We start from the raw sequence: 20,261 nt of genomic DNA on the forward strand, positions 1-20,261 counted from the left end.
CCACAATAGAATAACAATTGCTCTAGAAGATATTGTAAGAGAAGATATTCATGATTTTGAACTACTAAATGAGTTTTATAAGAAGAGACAAAAATTAAGTTTTTGTAAAGGAAATTATCAATATATGAAATTGTATTAGAAATAGGGCCTAGTCATCAAGAGAAACCATTAGCAGAAGGAGAAAGGAATTCACTGTTTGGGACAACATAATAGTACTAATATTATGCTTATAATAAGACAAGGAGAGTTTGTAGTTTATTTTACTAATAATGACTAAAAATTTTATAAAGACAGGAAGCCCAAGTTATAATTGACCAAAAGCTTAAATAAGCAGGGACTTTAAAAAGAAAATCCTTTCTAAGGAAGAGGATAGAGGGAGGTCGAATAATAGGCACTAGAGAAATACTACGCACTAGCATGCTATAGCCAAGTGGGGGGCACAGTTTTCAATAACTTCTTGCATATTTTATGAATACTTAAAGAGGATCTTAAGCTGGGTGTGGTGGCACACACTTGTAATCCCAGGGTTTCAGGAAACTGAGACAGGAGAACCATCATTTCAAGGCTAGCCTCAGTAATTAAGCAAGATCCTATGGCAACTTGGTGAAACTCTGTCTCAAAATTAAAAAATAAAATAAAATTAAAAAAAAATAAGCCTGGGGATGTGGCTCAGTGGCGAACTGCCCCTAGGTTCAATTCCCAGTACTACAAACAAACAAAGCAATAAAAATAAAATAAAGGAGCTCAAATATCCCAAACATCAAGTAAACATAAAGAGATAGAAATGTTAATTACCTTGAATTGGTCAATATACATTTATACATGTATTGAAATATTGTACTGTATCTCATAGTTTACAATTATTAAATATTTATAAAAAATTGAAAGAAATCTTTATGGCAATGGAAATATTAAATACCCTAGTTTGATCATCATATATACTTATAAGACATTATCGCACTGTATCCCATAAACATGCAAAATTAAAAATAATTGATAAAAGAAAATTTCTTACAAAAAATCACAAATAATAAACATATAAAGATGAATCAGAAATGAAAATCAAACCCCATAGAGATAAGCAATAGTAAAAGCAACAACATGGCTAAAATGCAAAATAGACCATCTCGAGTCCTGGACCCAGTGTAGCACAACTTGATCTCTCTATGTCACTGATGGGAATATAAATTGGTCTAATTACTTTGGAAGAACTGGAAGTATCTGTTTAGTTGACTAATGCATACCCAATAAGTTAGCAATTCACATGCAAAGCATAGTCAATAGAATTGCATGAGCATGTAGCAAAGATAGGGGCATAAATGCTCACAGAAGCATCATAATAGCCCCAACCTGGAATTACTGAAAAATATTTCCCACATGGAATGCCATGTAGTTTTTGTAGTAATGATATGAATATATATCATATAATTATAAAAATGAGAGTTATATCCAAGGATACAAATATTACAAATGTAATATCACATAAAAAAGCAAATTAAAATGATAATAATCTATTTTTCATTTATATAAAATGTAAAACCGGTATATCTGAGACTTTGTTTTTTAAACTCAGGACAGTGGTTGCCTTTGGGGCAGAGGATTGGTGCTGCTTTGGGAGGGGACCACAGTGGGAAGGAAGACAGAGACACTTGCCTTTTCTGTTGCCTTTGATGATGTTTCTGCAGACTGATTTGATTACATTACATTGGGCTGAAGTTTTCTTCATTCACTTTATATGGGTTGTTATAAAGAAGTTGGAATGTAAGTAGAATAGAGTCCTTTGTATTAATTATGCTTAATTAAACTTAAAGTTGACATAAAACTAGGTCTTTTTTTAGGCATACAGAGTGAAGAAATGGAAGACTTCTTTTTAAACCTAATGACTTGAAGAAAAAGAGATTGAGTGACTTGCGGGAAAGGAAACTTTTAAGATGTGGTCAGGTCTTCTTAATCACTCATGTGTACAAACCAACTATAATTAACAGAATGGAGAAAAGTGTTTTTAGTTTTCCATAGATTCAGGTCTTTTCAATAATTATTATGTGTTTTCCTATATGTTTAATAATTTATAGAATGCTTTAAGGTAAAAAGGTAAGTTGAAATTATTAAGACTGCCAAAAAGTGTCACCAAATATTTGTAATGGCTTTAACTAAAAACAAGCAAAATAAAACAAAAAATACTAATTTTTAATAAAAAAATTTAACTCAAATTTAAAAATGTATAGTAGTTAAGAATTTAAAACATTATTTAGTATGCTGACATTTCACTCCTCTTTTTAAGTATTATATTCAATTTTATTGCTATCTAAATAGGCTCATTTTATGTACCTATTGTTGTATTAAAGTTTAAAAAAAGATGCCTTTTTTAGGATTACAATGTTATCTGCTTTTTAAAGTTCTTAATTCATTTTTTAATTAATTCTAATCAGTTATACATGACAGTACAAAGCTCTTCATTCATTGTGTACAAATGGAGAAGAAATTTTTGCTTCTCTGGTTGTACATGAAGTACAGTCACACCATTCGTGCAATCATACATGTACCTAGGGTAATGATGTCTGTCTCATTCCACCATCTTACCTACCCCCTTGCCCCCTCCCCCCTCCCCTTTGCCCTATCCAACATTCTTCCACTCATCCCATGCCACCCCCCATTATGGATTAACATCCACTTATCAGAGAAAACTTTGGGCCCCTGGTATTTTGAGATGGGTTTATTTTGTTTAACATGATGTTTTCCAACTCCATCCATTTACCTGCAAATGCCATAATTTTATTCTCTTTTAATGCTGAGTTATAATCCATTGTGTATATGTACCACAGTTTCTTTATCCATCTTTTGAAGGGCATCTAGTTTGGTTCCACAGTTTAGTAATTGTGAATCATGCTACTATAAACATTGAAGTGGAAACTGTAGTATGCTTTAAGTCCTTTGGGTATAGACTGAGGAGTGGGGTAGCTGGGTCAAATGGTGGTGCCATTCCAAGTTTTCTAGGGAATGAATCTCCATACTGCTTTCAGGATTGGTTGCACCAATTTGCAGTCCCACCAGCAATGTATCTGTGCCTCTTCCCCCACGTCCTTGCCAACACTTACTGTTGCCTGTATTCTTGACAACTGTCCTTCTGACTGGAGTGAGATGAAATCTTTCAGTAGTTTCAATTTGCATTTCTCTAATTACTAGAGATGTTGAATATTTTTTTCATATATTTGTTGATCAAATGTATATCTTCTGAGAAGTGTCTGTTCAGCTCCTTAGCCCATTTATTGATTTTTTTTTTTGTGTGTGTGTGTGTGTGTGTTTTGAATTCTTTATATATTCTGGAGATTAATGCTCGATCTGATGTGCTAATCTCCACAATTCACTCTTATTTGGAGTAAGAGTTGTTGTGGATCATGCCTAAGTCTAGGTATCTTTTAAAGAAAAGCACAGCAGGAACTGTAGTTGTCACTGACTTCCACACAGAGTTAACCTTGCCTCCTCCCACACAAGTGGAGCTATGGCTGTCAAGTCCTGAGGACTGGAGGACTTTGCTTTGGTCTTGGTTTTCTGTCTTCCCTGTTGTCTCTGTTAGCAATTAATTCTATGAACTGGATCTTGTGCTGCTGCGAAACTGATAATTTGTAGATGAGGGTTTTGAAAAGTTGGGAGGCCTTTCATGAGTGTGGTAATAAAGTGACCAAAAGTAAAGGGATTAAAATTTGAGCAAGCATCTGTTATCAAACTAATATGTCTGCAGGGTGCAGAAGGACTGCCCTACTTAACGGCTGTGTGGACACGCCAGGCAGAGAACCTGCAGCTTTACATTTTATAAATAAAGCAGTAAAGAATTTGATCATTAAAGTTTTGATCAGGATTATGGAACTACCTTTTGATGTAGTTGCTCTTTAAAACGAGCAAATAGGTCTGTTTTCTTCTTTGACAATTTATCTCCTATCTAGTATAGTGCTACATATAGATCAGAGATTTTAAAATTCTCCTAGATTTCAGTGGCTAATAGCATTTACTTGGGGGAATTGCTGCAATTTTGGAGGCAGTGTTGATGTACTCAACTGTCTACAATTTAATATTTTTCTGTTCAGAATTATAGGTAAACATGGAGGGGAGAAATAAGAAAGAGTTGATGTGTGCTTTATGTAACCCTATAATTTTTAAAAATGGTTTCATATATTTTTTAAAATAAAAAAAAAAAAAAACAGAAAGCAGGTATTCACAATGAAATAATATCAAGGCTTTAATTGTATCAGAAAGAATATGCCTTGTAGCCATAAAGATTTGAATCTCTGTTATTCAATTCTGCCACTTTCTACTTGTCAATTTTGGACAAATTATATAATATCTGTCTCTCTATCTCAGATAGAAAATGATAGATAGATAGATAGATAGATAGATAGATAGATAGATAGATAGATAGAGACATAATAGGTAAATCGTGATTATGGTATACTCTATTTACATATTTATATAGTTAGGTTAACTAGATATTATAGACATGCCTTGAAGTTATTATATCAGTTAAACTTAGATTATTATCCAGTTGAATATAAATGAAGTTGAGATAAGGTAGCTTAATCCTTTAGATTTTTATTTTTTCACACAGTTATAGAAGTCCTGATCTTGGTAGTCTAAGAAGAAGTTTGTAGCTCAGGCACACTCTCATTTACCCAGGGACTTCTATATTTCTTATCAAATATATAACAGGTCATTTTAATCTTCATGATCACACAATGATTATTCCATCTCTAGGGGAAAAAGCAATATGGAAAAAGCCAATAATTATTCAATAGCCTTATTAAACCTTTTTTATCAAAGTGACATTGGTGATTCTAAAACACTAGTTTTTATTATATTAGTAGGATATAAAAGCTTCTGTCCTTTTGTTGTTAACTAGGATATATCTCTGCATCTCAAATTGAAATATTGTTTAATAAGGAAAAAGAAAACAATATTTAGTCTTGAACCACTAGTTTTGTATAGAACACTTCACCATTGTGACTAACCACTGCCCACACCATTCCTCTTCTCATGAGTCAGTATAATTCCAAAGAAAACAGTTCTCAAGTCTCACCTGGAGATTGCACAGAGCTTGAAATGCACCATCTCTAGATGATATGAAAGCCCTTTCTTTGCATCATGATGAAAGTCAAACCATTAAATCTATTCATAATCATTACTATTATTTATTATTATTATTATTATATTATTATTATTTGACCAATGCGGTAAGATTGAACTTCCCCATTCAAAATTCATGTGACCCAATGATATGAGAGGAGATGTCACACATACTGCTTCTCTTCTGGGTTCAAGGTTTAAAAGCCAGCACATGCTACACCATGAACTTCTTATCTCTAAAACAAAAAGGGCCTTTCACCTTGTTGACTGTTCTATCTTGGAAGATGCCATGGAACAGGGTTTCCTGATGGTTGTGCTGTGTGTACAATGATTAAAAAAAAAAAAAAAAAGTTGTGTTGTTTTTAACCACAGACTTTGGGGACTTGTTTGTTACCTGATTAATTTAGAAGTTGGCTCTTGATGATGTGTGTTTCTGTAATAGAATTCTAAAATGTGAGGCACTGGCTTAATGATCAGTTGGCAGGTGATAAGGAAAATTATATTAGAGGCTGGCATAATGTGGATCCTTTTTTGCAGTGGGAATCATTTATTAAAACTCTTGCCTGAAATATCTTGGTAGGGAGATATGTACCCAATTTATTTGTAACTTTAAAGTGAGAGGTTGAACAAACAGAACATACCTGGTGTGAGATGATTACCATGCATTACAATTGAAAAGAATTTATAACAAACAAATTCAGAAAAGAGAGCTGATTTTAGAAAGGACTAGAAAGAAATAGAGCAAGTTCAACTTTCAGAAGTAAGGTTCCATATGCCAGTTATATCATCAACCTCTTACTTGTAAAAAACAAAACCAAGAACAGTGTTGAGTGGTGAAAACAATCTATTTTTAAAAATATAAAGTCTCTTTAGGCCAAGATAAAGTCATTCCATTCAATCCTAGTCTTTGTTCTTACCAATACAAGCAAACAAGAAAACAAACAAAAAAATCTGGACGTAATACAAACCACCTCAGAAAAACTTGGAAAAATGGAAAGAGGAAACTGGGCTGCCTACATGTCTTGGGAATTAAAATAAGACATGGTAGTGAGTCCCTGTGTTTCCCTGTGGCCTCCTGTAAATCCTACATGGGATGCTGCAAACACCTCCATATTTTAACACCCAACAGACTTCCAAGAAAATTTTCCAAGCCTGCTTCACTAGGGAAAGAATAGGGAAAATGGTGAACAAAAATTAAAAAAAAAATTGACAATATGTGATCAACACACAACAAACCCTAATAGAAATAGAAGATCCCCCTCTGAAGGCTTCCTGAGGCCAAGTAGAGAGCTGAGTTTTTACCCTAGGCAGGGGTGCTCTGATTTTCACAGTGCTGTCTGGAGAATGTGCTGATTTTTTTCCAGCAGAAAGGTCAACATCAACTGAAACATTAAGGAAGAAATATACAAGTATATAATTGTTATTAGAAGCTTCTCAGCATTTGAAGGAACTACTAAACAGAAAATCAACAAGTATACAAAGCACTAAAGCAACACACTCAATCAATGTGATCTAAGACATAGAAAACAGTTCACAAAGTCACAAGTACATATTTTTTTAAAAGTCTATGGAGCATTTACCAATTAGATCATTTCCTAGCTCCCCATCACCTTCAAAAAATTAAAATAATTGAAATTATACAAAATATTTTCTGTGACCATAAATCAATCAATCTAGAAATCAATAATAATAATAATGAATATAAGCAGATAAATTCAACCAACATATTTAAATAATCCATGGTTCAATAAGAAAATCTCAAAGAAATTTTTAAAATACATAGAAATTTAACAAAAATGAAAATACTTTAAATAAAAATATGAGAAACAGTCAAAGCAGTCTTGAGAATGATCTGTGTGGTACTCAGTACTTAAATTAGAAAAATAAAAGTCTTTTTTTTTGGTACCAGGGACTGAACTCAGGGGCACTCGACCACTGAGTCACATCCCCAGCCCTATTTTCCATTTTATTTAGACACAGGTTCTCGCTGAGTTGCTTAGCGCCTCACATTTGCTAAGGTTGGCTTTAAACTCATGATTCTCCTGTCTTAGCCTTCTGGGCTAACTGGGATTACAGGTGTGTGCCACCACATCTGGAAGTTGGAAGTCTTAATTAATAAATTCTTAATAAACTTAAGTTACTGATTGAGGAAAGAGGAGAGACATTATAAATAAGTAAATATAAAAGAAAAGCAAAATAAATTAATGTAAAACAGAAGGGAGGAAATAAAGCAGAATCAACAAGATTGAAAAAGAAAACTAATTGAAAAAATACATACTTTTATCCGTAAGATAGGAAAAAAATATGGTAAAACTGAATATGCTGGGTGCTGTGGCAAAAGCCTGTAATCCCAGTGGCTGGAGAGGATAAGACAGGAAGATCACAAGTTCAAAGCCAGTCTCAGCTATGGTGGAGACGCTAAGCAACTCAGTGAGACCCTCCCTCGAAATAAAATACAAAATAGGTCTGAGGATGTGGCTCCGTGGTCAAGTGCCCCTGAGTTCAATCCCCTGTACCCCCCAAAATAAAAAAGACAAATATAAAGATAGTGGAAAATAAATCACTATTATCATAAATTAAATATGAAACACTGCTCCAATTCTGTCATTAAAAAAAATAAGAAATAAAAGGAAGGGGAATACTTTAAATACCTTTTGGTCACAAATTCAACAACTTGGTAGAAACAGATCAAATCTTTAAACCACAGAGACACCAAAACTAAGCCAAGATGAAATTGACAATCTGAATGGTCTTATTATAGGCTAAAGAAGAAAGAATACATGAACATATCTATTTACAGAGAAAAAATTTTTGACAATATTTAAAATTCAACCCCGTTTTTAAAAAAACACTCAATAAACCATGAAAACAGGAATTTAGCATAACTTAGAACATTTATAAATACTATAGATACTAAGATTTAGCAATTAAAGTTTGAATGTTTTTATCCCAAAGATTGTGAATAAGAAATGGATGCTCTTACCATTATTTTTCATCATAGTGCTAGCATTCTAGCCAGCCTGAGAAACATGAAAAAGAAAAATATGCATATTGGAAAGAAGAAATAAAATTGTCTTCATTTATACAAGACATGATTGTCTACAGAATCAAATTCTAAGATTGCTAATAAAATTCCTAGAATTATGTCAGGCATGGTGGCACATGCCTATAATCCCAGCTCTTTGGAAGGCTGAGGTAGGAGGATCAAAAGTTCAAAGTCAACTTCAGCAAAAGCAAGGCACTAAGCAACTCAGTGAGACCTTTTCTCTAAATAAAATACAAAATAAGGCTGGTGATGTAGCTCAGTGGTCAAGTGCCACTTTGTTTAATCCCTGGTACAAAAAAAAAAAAAAAAAATTCCTAGAACTAACGAGAATTTGGTAAATTTCCAAGACACAAACTTAACTCATGTAAATCAATCACTGTTGTGTAAATAAATAGCAAGCATGTGGCAACCGAAATAAAAGACAATGCTATTTGTAATTTCTTAAAAATTAAATACATAATTATAAATCTAATATGCCATTTACACTATCTATATACTAAGAACTGTAAATAACCAATGATACAACCCAGAAAAGACATAAAGAAAGATTGGATATTCTATTCTTATGCAAAAAAAAGTCAATATAACAAAGATAGCTTTTTTTATCACTTTGTTCAGTAAATTTAATGCCATCACTATAAAAATCCAAGCAAAGTTTTTTATAGGTATACCTATCCTGAAATTGACATGAGAAAACACACAATCTAAGTAGCTAAAGCCACCTTTATAAACAAGAATGACTCAGGATAAAAAACTCTATTATATACTCAGAGATGACATATAGCTGAAGTTATCAATGCATTTTTGCATTATTTATGTAGAAATAAACACACCGATGAATAGAACAAGATAGAGAACCTAGATAGACCCATGAAAATGTGCCAGACTGAGATTTTTTTCTTAAGACTTTTAATCATTTACTTAATTTTCTTTTCTCTCTTTTTAATTAATTAATTAATTTTAATTAGGTATATATGACAGCAGAATGCATTTTAATTCATTGTATACAATTCAGCACAACTTTACATTTCTATGGTCACACCATATGTACAGTCATACATGTACCTAGGGTAATGACATCCATCTTACTCCACCATCTTTCCTGCCCCCATGCACCCTTCCTTCCTTCTCTCCCCTTTACCCAAAGTTCCTCCATTTTTCTCATGCTTCCTTCCTCCCTGTTATGGATCAGCATCCACCTATCAGAGAGAACATTCAGCCTTGGGGTTTTGGGGATTGGCTTACTTCACTTAGGATGATATTCTTCAACTCCATCCATTTACCTGCAAATGCCATAATTTTATTCTCTTTTAATGCTGAGTAATATTCCGTTGTGTATTTATACCACAGTTTCTTTATCCATCTATTGAAAGGCATCTAGATTGCTTCCACAGTTTAGCTATTGTGAATTGAGCTGCTATGAACATTGATGTGGCTGCATTACTATAGTATGCTGATTTTAAGTCCTTTGGGTATGGACCAAGGAGTAGGGTAGCTGGGTCTAACTGTGGTTCCATTTCACATTTTTCAAGGAATCTCCATACTGCTTTCCAGATTGGTTGCACCAATTTGCTGTCCCACCAGCAATTCATGAGTGCGCCTTTTCCCCCACATCCTCTCCAACATTCATTGCTGACTTATTGGGAAAGGATAGCCCCTTCAACAAAAAGTGCTGGAGCTACTGGATGTCCACAGGCAAAACATTGAACATCATGAAATCACACCACAAATAAAAATTAGCTTAAAATTTAGTTACCTCAAAATGGACTATGTGAAATAAAAATTAAATGTGAAAATAAAAAGCTAAAACTTTTAGAAGAAATTGGAGAAAAATCTTAGGATCTAGTTTCAGGTAAAAACTTTCTAACCTTGAGAGCAAAGGATAATCTATAAGAAGAAAAATTGATTGACTGGACTTCACACACACACACAAAAAAAATTGTTCTGCGAAAACATACGTGAAGAGAATAAAGACAAGCTACAGACTTGGAGAAAGTATTTGAAAATCAGAAATGACAAAGAAATAATATAGAGAGAAATAAAGAACACTCAAGTTTTTTTGAATTTATCATCTTTTAAAATTTTTTTTTTGCATTACAATTCTTAATACACCATTATATCATAATTTATCATATCTCTGATTATATATAAGGTAAATTGACACCAAATTAACATATTCATACATGTATTTTTTAGAGTGATGAGGGTCTCCTTTCACCATCCATGCTATTCCCCTTCTTCCTCCCTTTCCCTCTAACCCCTATTCCCTATCTAGAGGTAATCTTCCTCCCTTGTTTCAATAATAATGATTTAATTATGAAATGGGCAAAAGACATTTAACCAAAGAGGGCATTTGGATGGCAAATAATTCTATGGAAATATGTTTGTAACCATTAGTCATCAGAGAAGTGCAAATTCAGATGGTATTTACTTATATACCTATCAACATGATCAATAATGACAACAACACATGGTGGTTAGAATATGGAGAAGCTAGATTACTTGTGCATTGCTTGTAGAATAATACATAGTACAGTTGCTTTAGAAAAGATTTTGGCAGCCTTTTGCAAAACTAAATTTATCCTTGTCCCACTAACAATTCTACAGTGGAACATTTATCTCATAAAAAAAAAAAAGAAAAAGATCTTTTTCATGTAAGGAAAAACATGTAGGATTGTCCCTGGCAGCTTTATTTTTAAGAGCCATAGCTGGAAACAAAACAGCCCTTCATGGGATGAATAACTGAGGCACATACATGACACAGAATACTGCTCAGCAATAAGAAAGAATGGAATACTGACACACACAGAACAAAAGGGTTATTTTGAATAATAGGAGGCAAAAATAACGAGTTTGTGCACTGTATTATTTCACTTACCTTTTGCGTTGTTAAAATGAAAAACATACAATTGGAAAACCATTTAGTGACAAGTTTAGGAAAATATAAAGGGATGTCTTTTAGTATAAAATCATAGCATGAGAAGTGTTTGAAGTGAAACTTCTTTTTCTTGATTACATTGATGGTTCATGAATCTATACCTGTAGTAATGAAATGCACACACAAACACACGTGCATACACACACAAGTAGTACTGAAGAAGATGAGTGGATTATGTCATGCTAATTTCTGATTGTGATATTTTACTATGGTAATGCAAGAGTTTACTCTCAGGGAAAATTGAGTAAGAGTATGTGGAATCTCTGTTTATTATTTCTGGTAACTGCTTTTGAATCCACAATTATCGCCACAAATTATTTTTAGAATATTTCATGCCAAAATTAAATTTTGGGTTTGACTAACATCTATTGCTAGTCCCCAGAGGAAAAAAAAATGAACAATCTAAAAGAGAAAATTATACTACAGTTTTCATTAGCAACAGTTAACTTGGCCAATCGGCCTGCTGCCTAGTTCATGAATAAAACATCAAAGCAAAATAATAAGAATCAGAAACTATTAAAAAATACAAAAACGTTCTGACTACACTGAGTTTTTAGTGACATGTTATACCAATAATGTATAGGTTTTAGTCACATAAAAACACAGTACTTTTCAAGTTATTTGATATGTCCATAAACAGTACATAGAATATATTTAAATCTTGAATAACAATCAATTGAAAGTATGGAGATAGGACTCTCTGATGATGAAGATTAATAGAGGAAATGTTCTTTGCATTTGATAGATTAGGTAAGTCTACTTTATAAAAATCTCACTCATAAGAACTTTAGAAGTTTGAAATTAAGTGAAATCTAAGAAAAAGACGATGCAATCATGATCCTTTAGTGTTACCAAATGGTCAAGGATAAAAGGCTGCTTTTTATTTTTTTTTACTTTGAAAGTAAATTTAAAATATAAGCTGTAAATATCTTTATAATGGGAATGGTCATAAAAAAAGTCATTCTGTAGGCACAGAGTGTTTTCAAGTCATATGGAGACCCTTTCATTTGTTTGAATAGCTAAGATCAGCAGGCCAAGGCTCATAACAAGTACTTATTAGTCCATGCATTTCTTTTTAGGGAAGGTACTGGGATTGAACTCAGAGGCAGTAAACCTGTGAGCCACATTCCTAGACCTATTTTGTATTTTATTTAGAAACAAGTTCTCACTGAATTTCTTAGTGCCTTTTGCTGAGGCTGGCTTTGAACTCGCAATTCTCCTGCCTCAGCCTCCAGAGCCACTGGGATTACAGGTGTGTGCCACTGCGCCCTGCTCATGCATTTCTTTTGTATGCATTATACTACTGCATCTGCAGCAACATTTCTTGAGGAAGTTCTGGATATAAATGTAGTCCCAGTTCTCAAAGACTCCAGCTAGTAGTATGACCAATTAGTATTAACTAAACAAGTCATGTTTAGTTAAAAGGGAACACATAAATTTATCTAGTCAGAAATTAACTTGTTCACCTTTCTTTTACTCAAATCTTTCTGATGTTATAAGCTGAGATGGCAGGATCATTTTAAGAGATACATAGAAAATTGTGTAATGAACTGATTACTTACCAGTTTTCTGAACGTTTGCCCCATACATATGCAAATAACAACCAATAAAAAAAATTTGACATAGTGTAATTATTAACACTCTTTTGTTCAGTATTTGTGAGATTTGGTCCACTATTTATAACAAATTTAGCCTCAAAAATTGTATTTGTTCATTCAAAGTCATTATTTTTGCTCTTAAAAATTAGTATCACATTTTTTATATAAAGAGGAATTTATACCATAAATTTACACAAAGATTTTAGTATGAACAGTATTTGCCATTAATAAGACAAGGTCTATAAGGCTCACTCTTTACTAATTAACTATAGGAGACTTAATGAGCTTGAGTTAATAGAGGTAAGTTTGGAAATACCATTATGCACAAATTGTTATGCCCAGCACTTTATTTTCTTGTGACAGTGATGTTGACAGACACACTTTAAAGATGAATGAACTTATTGTGTATTTGATAGATATATACTTATTGGCACATAGTGAACAGTTGTCAGTAAAAAAACTCAAAAGATTGCTGCCTTCAACATTGTTTACAGTATACAACTGGAGTTCAGACCTCTCTGGAGGGGAATCAGATATTATATGTTTGCTATTCTTTCATCTCTATACATCTCCCTTAAACTGAATGAAAATTCTGTGGTAGACACTGCTTTAACAACTTTTCAGAACTCAGTACTTAAAAATGTTCAGAAACTTGTGATATCACACAAAAAATAATCTGGTGAAATGCAGCTTTAAACCAAGACTTGCTGAAACCCTCTTGAAACCTAAGGCATGAGAATGTTAAAGAACACTGATTGCCAACTGAGGAATGAAAAAATTGACATTTCCTGATCAATTTCTAGTCTGTACAGGCCTATTATGTGTTAGATTTAGGGATAAAATTGGGTAATAACCAAGAATTGTTTAAGAACAAAAGTTTCAATAGTAGCATCAGGCTTCTGCAACAACAGAACAAAGACTACTTGACCATAATATTTTTTTACAAAAATTTTTTTTTTTTGCTGGGGAAGAAAAACATAAGTGAAAATAAAGATATACAATACTTAACAAAAATTAAAAAGGAAAAAATCATTATCATCTTTTCATAAATCTGAAACAATTCTTAAATATTATATATTTCTTTCTTCTTGCATGGTAATTAGCTACTTAACATTTCTCGAATTCTATTTTTTTAATGCATTTCTTACTTTCTCAGTAAGCAAATATTTGTTGAATATGTACTCTAAGTATTCTGATACCCATTACTCAGAACTTATTTTGGTTTTTATCAGGTGGAGATTTGAATGTCTCATGGTTTATAACCCAATTGATATTGATATTAGCTTTCACTGAAATTATTCTTTTACCAGTTATAAGCAATAAAACAGCTGTGGACTCTCTAAGTGGAAGACATTGGAAAATCTCTCTCTCTCTCTCTCTCTCTCTCTCTCTCTCTCTATATATATATATATATATATATATATATATGTGTGTGTGTGTGTGTGTGTGTGTGTTTATTTATTTCCAATCCATATCCTCAGGGAAAAAAAACAAATATAAACTCCTTTTTAATTGGACTACACTGTGCCCAGAACCAGTGATTGATGCTCAATGGAGGTCGTGAGCCACTCTCTGCTAGAGTGAGATTCATTTCTTCTCATGCCTTTCAGTTTCTTTCTTTCTTTCTTTTTTGGCTGAAAATTGAATTTGACTTGCTTTCAGAAAGAATACCATAAAATTTTTAATAAATACTATCTTTATGCTAAGATCCTACAGCAGAATAGAGATGACCCTTATTTTAGAATCTGAGAAGCCTGATTTGGAAGGTAGGCATTTTAATATGTTAGAATTGTGGACTGTTTCTTATCTATATCTCAAGTTAAGTCACTCAACACCTAATGACTGCCTTCAGGTGGCCTGCAATGTAATAGGCTTCAGAGAATGAAACATCACCAAGTAGTCACTGTCCTGAAGGAGTTCAGATTTCAATATGAGAGGTTAGATTTTTCAAGCAATAACAGTACTGGGCATTGTAAACACTAGTAATATCTAGTTGTGTATAGATTCAGCAGATTACAAAGACCAAAATGGACACATAACCCTCCAATGAGAAAATCTTTCAAAGAATTAAACTCATCAACTAAATTATGCAAATAAAAATGAAGTGGACTCTTGGGAAAGAAAACAGTGTGAGCCATGTTGAGGCATCTTTACACACATTCGTTTGGTTGGAATATAGTGTTATGCATGTGTAGGAGAAGGTGAAGAAGAAAGTGGGGTATGAAGTGGGGAGGGAAGAAATGTAAGAATGAGATAGATGGTGGAGGAGAACTTTGCTGCCAGATTAAAAAGGGTGGGGGAAGTTTTGTTCTATAAGGCTTTGGGAGCCAAAGAAGATATGAGTACAGTTAGTTGTACATGAAGGCTGTCTTGAGCCAGAAAAATGGGCATCCTGAGAATGACTGTAGCAATGAAACCATCCACATGTTTAGGGATATGAAGATGAGCTCAATTTATTTTGCAAAGGAGATAACATAATCATCCCTGTTATATATGTGTATTTGTGGTGTTGATCATCATTTTTGAGAGAAAGAAACAATGAGAATGACAGAGGACAAGAATTACATTCTGACTACCAAAAAGAGCAGCCCACAGGCCTGATAGAATACATACAGAGCAACTGTCAAAAGACAACACGGGGTCACCTGAGGTTCCTTAAAAATAATTGGGAATGGCAAAAATCAATACACTTTGTGATTTCCCATAGCAGCACTCAGATACCAAGCTTTAGGAAGGGAAGCAAATTTTCAAAGGATCCAAAGCTGCCTTGAATTGTCACAGTTCAGTCCACATAATCTTCATCCTGTAAGAAAAGTTATTTCTGTTTGTAGGTCTGAAGGATTTTCTGTTTGCTTTAGATGGTTGATCACTAACCCATAATATTGATCATTGAATTGCTTTTTCGGAGAATAGATGGTTCTATTTTGATTTTTTGATTTAATTATTCCTTTAATTTAGGGATTAAATCTTTATTACATTTTAAAAAACATTATTGTTAATTAATTGGCTTTTCACTTCAAAATTTAAACTTACATTTTATTGTTTTATCCTTGGTTTAAAATATTGGGTTTTTTTTCTTTTGTTTTATTTCTCTTACTCAGTAGGATTAATTCAAGTCACAAGAATAATTCAATTTTCAGCTTTGCCTATTCTGTTGCTTAACATTTCTAAGTTATTTCTAACTCTTGGTTAGCCATGGTCCTTAAGTTATTTTCTTTTATGAGATCCCTTTTGATCTCCCTTTTAATTTTCTTATGCGTTTTATCTTTGTTTGTATTTAATTCATGCATTTTTCAGTCCTTCCAAATTAAAAAAGGACTTATTGAGAATTTTCTCCTTTTACTTTCAATACATGTTTTAAAGAATGGATTCTTGGATGGTTGTATGCCTGCTAAGTGGCTTTCCTTTGGCTGTAAAATATGTGCATAATTAGGATGCTGTTTCTTTTCATCTTGTTCATATTAATGTTGGCAGTTTCTTTTAGATATTTTATGTACATTAACATGTTCTCTTCTCATTTTGCTGAGGCCTATTCTTCTCTCAACCTCAGCTTGAATGTGAGGAACGAACTTCCATGGCCTGTTTTCTATCAAGAATAGATAAAAAGGTGAGCATTTACCTGTAGTTACCTTCAACTTTGTTAGCTAAGTAGGATGTGGGAAACTCTCTGATGACTTAGGCAAATTTTCTGCTTCAGTGTGACTCCAACTTCTTATGCTGTATCTTGTCATGAATTCTGGGTCATTTAATTAACACAATAGGAAGAGATCTTGGCTGTCTCTTGTTGAGACGGCCTGAGTATTTCTAAGGTTTTACTATGAATTATTTGTTAATTTTTCTCTGATCTCCACACCTTTCCCACAATTTGCATTTCTTTCTCTTAAAGTATGTTAATGAGGATTCTCAAATATTAACTTCTCTAATATTGTCCCCAAACCAGTAAGTGGATAAGTGGGAACATGCCCTACCTGAAATGTTAGCTCAGAATTGTCAATTTTGGACTAGAGCTATGTATTAATTAATTAGCTTTCTGTTGTTGTGCAAAAATACCTGAGAAAATCAACTTAAAAGGAAGAAAGAGTTATTTGGACTCACAGTTTCTTAGATTTCAGTCTATGGCCCATTGGCCCTATTGCTTTTGGGCTTGTGATGAAGTGGAAGATCATGAAGGGAACACACAGAAGAGGTGGTCTGTTCATCTCAATGGAAGCCAGAAAGCAAAAGGAAAGAGAAAGAAAGGGACATGGTTCCAATATTTCCTCCAAGGACAAACCCCCAATGACCTTATATTCTTTCAGTAGGCCCTACTTTCCAAAGCTGATGCTTTCAATAACACCATCAACTGGGGACAAAGCCTCTAAAACTGAATTTTTGTAGGACATTTGTGGTTCAACCCCTAATAGGATGTCTTAGACTAGAGTTCCAAAGAATGTTAGAAATATCTGGTACTGTTGGTTTTGCCTGTGAATCATGAGTCCTGACTACTGTGAGTACCACTAGGGAATTCTCAAATAGGTTAAGGAAACTCCTGCTGAAAAGGGTTTTCATTGTGCACATTTGTGGATAACTTTCTCATTTTGAAGTATCTATTTTAGGTTAATTTATGCCCCCCACCAAAAAAAAGTGTCTTGAAATCCGGACCTCTTGTACGATGTAATAATGTCCTTATTTGGAAATAGGTCTTTGATTATTTAAATAGGTTAGAATTAGGTCATACCGTATTACAGTGAACCCTAAATTCAGTGTCTGACATCTTTATATGCAGAGAGATTTGGAGAAACAGGAAGGAGACAGCTAAGCAAAGGTGGTGGCAGAGACTGGATGATACTGCCATAAACCAAGGATTTCTCAAAGCCATAAGAAGCTGACAGAAGAAAAGAAGGAAGAGTTATTCCCTTAAAGTATTCAGAGGGAGCATGGGCCTTCTGGTACTTTGATTTTGAATTTCTAGGCTCCACAACTGTTAGAGAATGCATTTCTCTGTGGTTTTAAGCCATTCAATTTATGGTAATTGGTTAAAGCATCATAGGAAATTACTGCAGGGTCCCAGGGGTTTGCTATGAATGGGAAGCACTATACTTCGTAGTTAAAAGCTTGGTACTGCTAATACCTGTTTTGAGTTCGATTCTGCCAGTTTTCAAGAAGTAGATACATTCATCCCTAAGAATCCATGGAGGATTTGTTCTAAGATCTCCACATTTATTGGATGCTTGAGTGTTTTACATAAAATGACATTGCATTGTCATAGAATATATTGACATTCTACCATATACTTTTAATCATCTCTGTAATACTTAAAATACCAAATATTATAAATTATATGTAAATAGATTTACTGTATTTGTTGGGAAAATTTCAGTGCAGATAAAAATTTTTATTCTGAATATTTTTTAATTTGCAGTGGGAATCCACAGATAAGGGACCCATAGATGCAGTGGGCCATCTATATTGGAATAATTGATATGACCTCTTAAGGCTGTTTCTGTAAAGTGGGATAGCCAAGTCCAGGTCATGAGAGCACTGAAAGGACATTTTTAAAGTGATGGGAATTGTGCTGTTCCTCCCCAAGTCAGTACTGGATAAAAGCCTTTATCTTTATGATGGGAATAGCTATACTTCTCCCAACAAGCATTATGAAAATTAAATAAGATAAATGCAAAAAAAAAAAGTTAGCAGCACATATTATTTTTGTCTCTCTAAATTTCAGTTTTAACATCTCTAAAATTATAATTATAGCACTTTCCTTCACTCGTTAAACAGGCATTTTATGAGCATTTATGATGTGCCACACATTATACTTGGCACCAGGGATGCAATGGTGGATTCCAGGGATACAGCCTCTCATCCCATGAAACTTGCACTCTGTGAGGGGGACAGGCAATTAAAGCCTACCAGAAAAAGCACAAATATTTTAATTACAACTTGCAACATATAATTCCCCCCAATAAAAAGAGATACTCTAAAAGACAATGAGGGGACCTACTTTGGAAAACAAAATTTCCTGCTAACATGACCTTTAAGAAAATAAATGAAGCATTTTAAAGAAAGGACTAAAAGAATGGCCATGTGAAAAATGTTCAGACAGGAGGAATCCTGTGATGAAAAGTCTGAAATGGGAAATAATATGCATCTGAAAGTGAGTCTCATAAAAGAAACTAGCAGGTAAGGAGAAATGAAATGAGGTTGTGGTTTTCACTAAGAATCAAATAACAGGACTTTCTAAACCACAACACCAAATTGGATTTTATCATAATTATATCCCTTGAAGAATTTAAGTTGAAGCACCATGGTCCAACTTATTAATTAAAATAATTGTTCCTGCTCTATTTTCTATGTGGAGGATAGATTTGAGGAGTATACAAAGGGACATTGAGTTCAGGAAGAAGGCACTTGGTGGTGTATTTGGGAAAGGGGACAGCAGATGGATGAAAATAACTTTTAAGATAAAATATTCTTAATATTTGAAATGACCAGACTTGAAGGACTTCCTGAGAGGTGCAAAAAAGAGAGCTATGAAGGATTATTTCTCTATTTCAGGTTTAAATAGCTGAGTAGATGGGACTTATATTCCCTGAGAAATGAAATAAATAAATACTGAGATTAGAATGGACTCAGAAAGCGGGTGAATTATTGTTTGCACATGCTATTTTGAATGCTTATGGACATCCAAGAGGACATGGTAAATTGAAATTGGATATGCACAAACAGAGCAATCAGAACATCAATATGAAATACTAAATAAGCCACAAAGTTGGCCAAGATTACCTGTGGGGAATATAAAAGAGGAAAGAAGATGAAGCCACTGGATTGGGCAATAGAAAGTGGCAACATTTCACAGTAAGATGAAGTAGCCAAAAGAGGGTATTAAACAGAATCCAGAGAGCTTGGAAGGAAACTAGGAAAACATCTCTCCAGAGAAACCAATGGAAATGGCTATTGTGGAAAAGATCCTATGTCAACTCTATTGAAGCTGCAGAGAAGTTCAGCATCTGCATAGAGTAAACTGTAATGTAGACCTGCCTACAGGGAAGTTGGTAGAGATTGAAAAAAGCAGTTTCATTAAAATGAGGGGAAATAAGCCCATTGTGGTGCTTTGAAAAATTAATTAATTAGGAAGTTCAGAGGTTACCTAGGGTGACTCTTTTAAGAAGGTTTATGGTAAAGGTTAACAAAACATTTGAAATAAATATAAGGGAATGAGAGATCAAGCTCAGAATATTATTTAATGAGAAGGATACTATAATTTATATAAAAGTTTCTGGAATTTATTAAATAGGAGAGTAGCAGAGAACATGGCGATAAAGGAGAGGAATTTTTTTTATTGGTTGCTCAAAACATTACAATTATCTTGACATATCATATTTCATACATTTGATTCAAGTGGGTTATGAATTCTTATTTTTATTTAGCTTTTTCATCACTATGACCAAAATATCTAAGAAGAACAACTTAGAGGAGGAAAAGTTTATCTGGGGTTCATGGTTTTAGAGATCCTAGTTCATAGTCAATAGATTCCATAGTTCTTGGCCTGAGGTGAGGCAGAGCATCATGGAGAAAGGGTATG

This window comes from Marmota flaviventris, chromosome 1 (assembly GCF_047511675.1).
Source record: "Marmota flaviventris isolate mMarFla1 chromosome 1, mMarFla1.hap1, whole genome shotgun sequence".
Classification (NCBI taxonomy): Eukaryota; Metazoa; Chordata; class Mammalia; order Rodentia; family Sciuridae; genus Marmota; species Marmota flaviventris.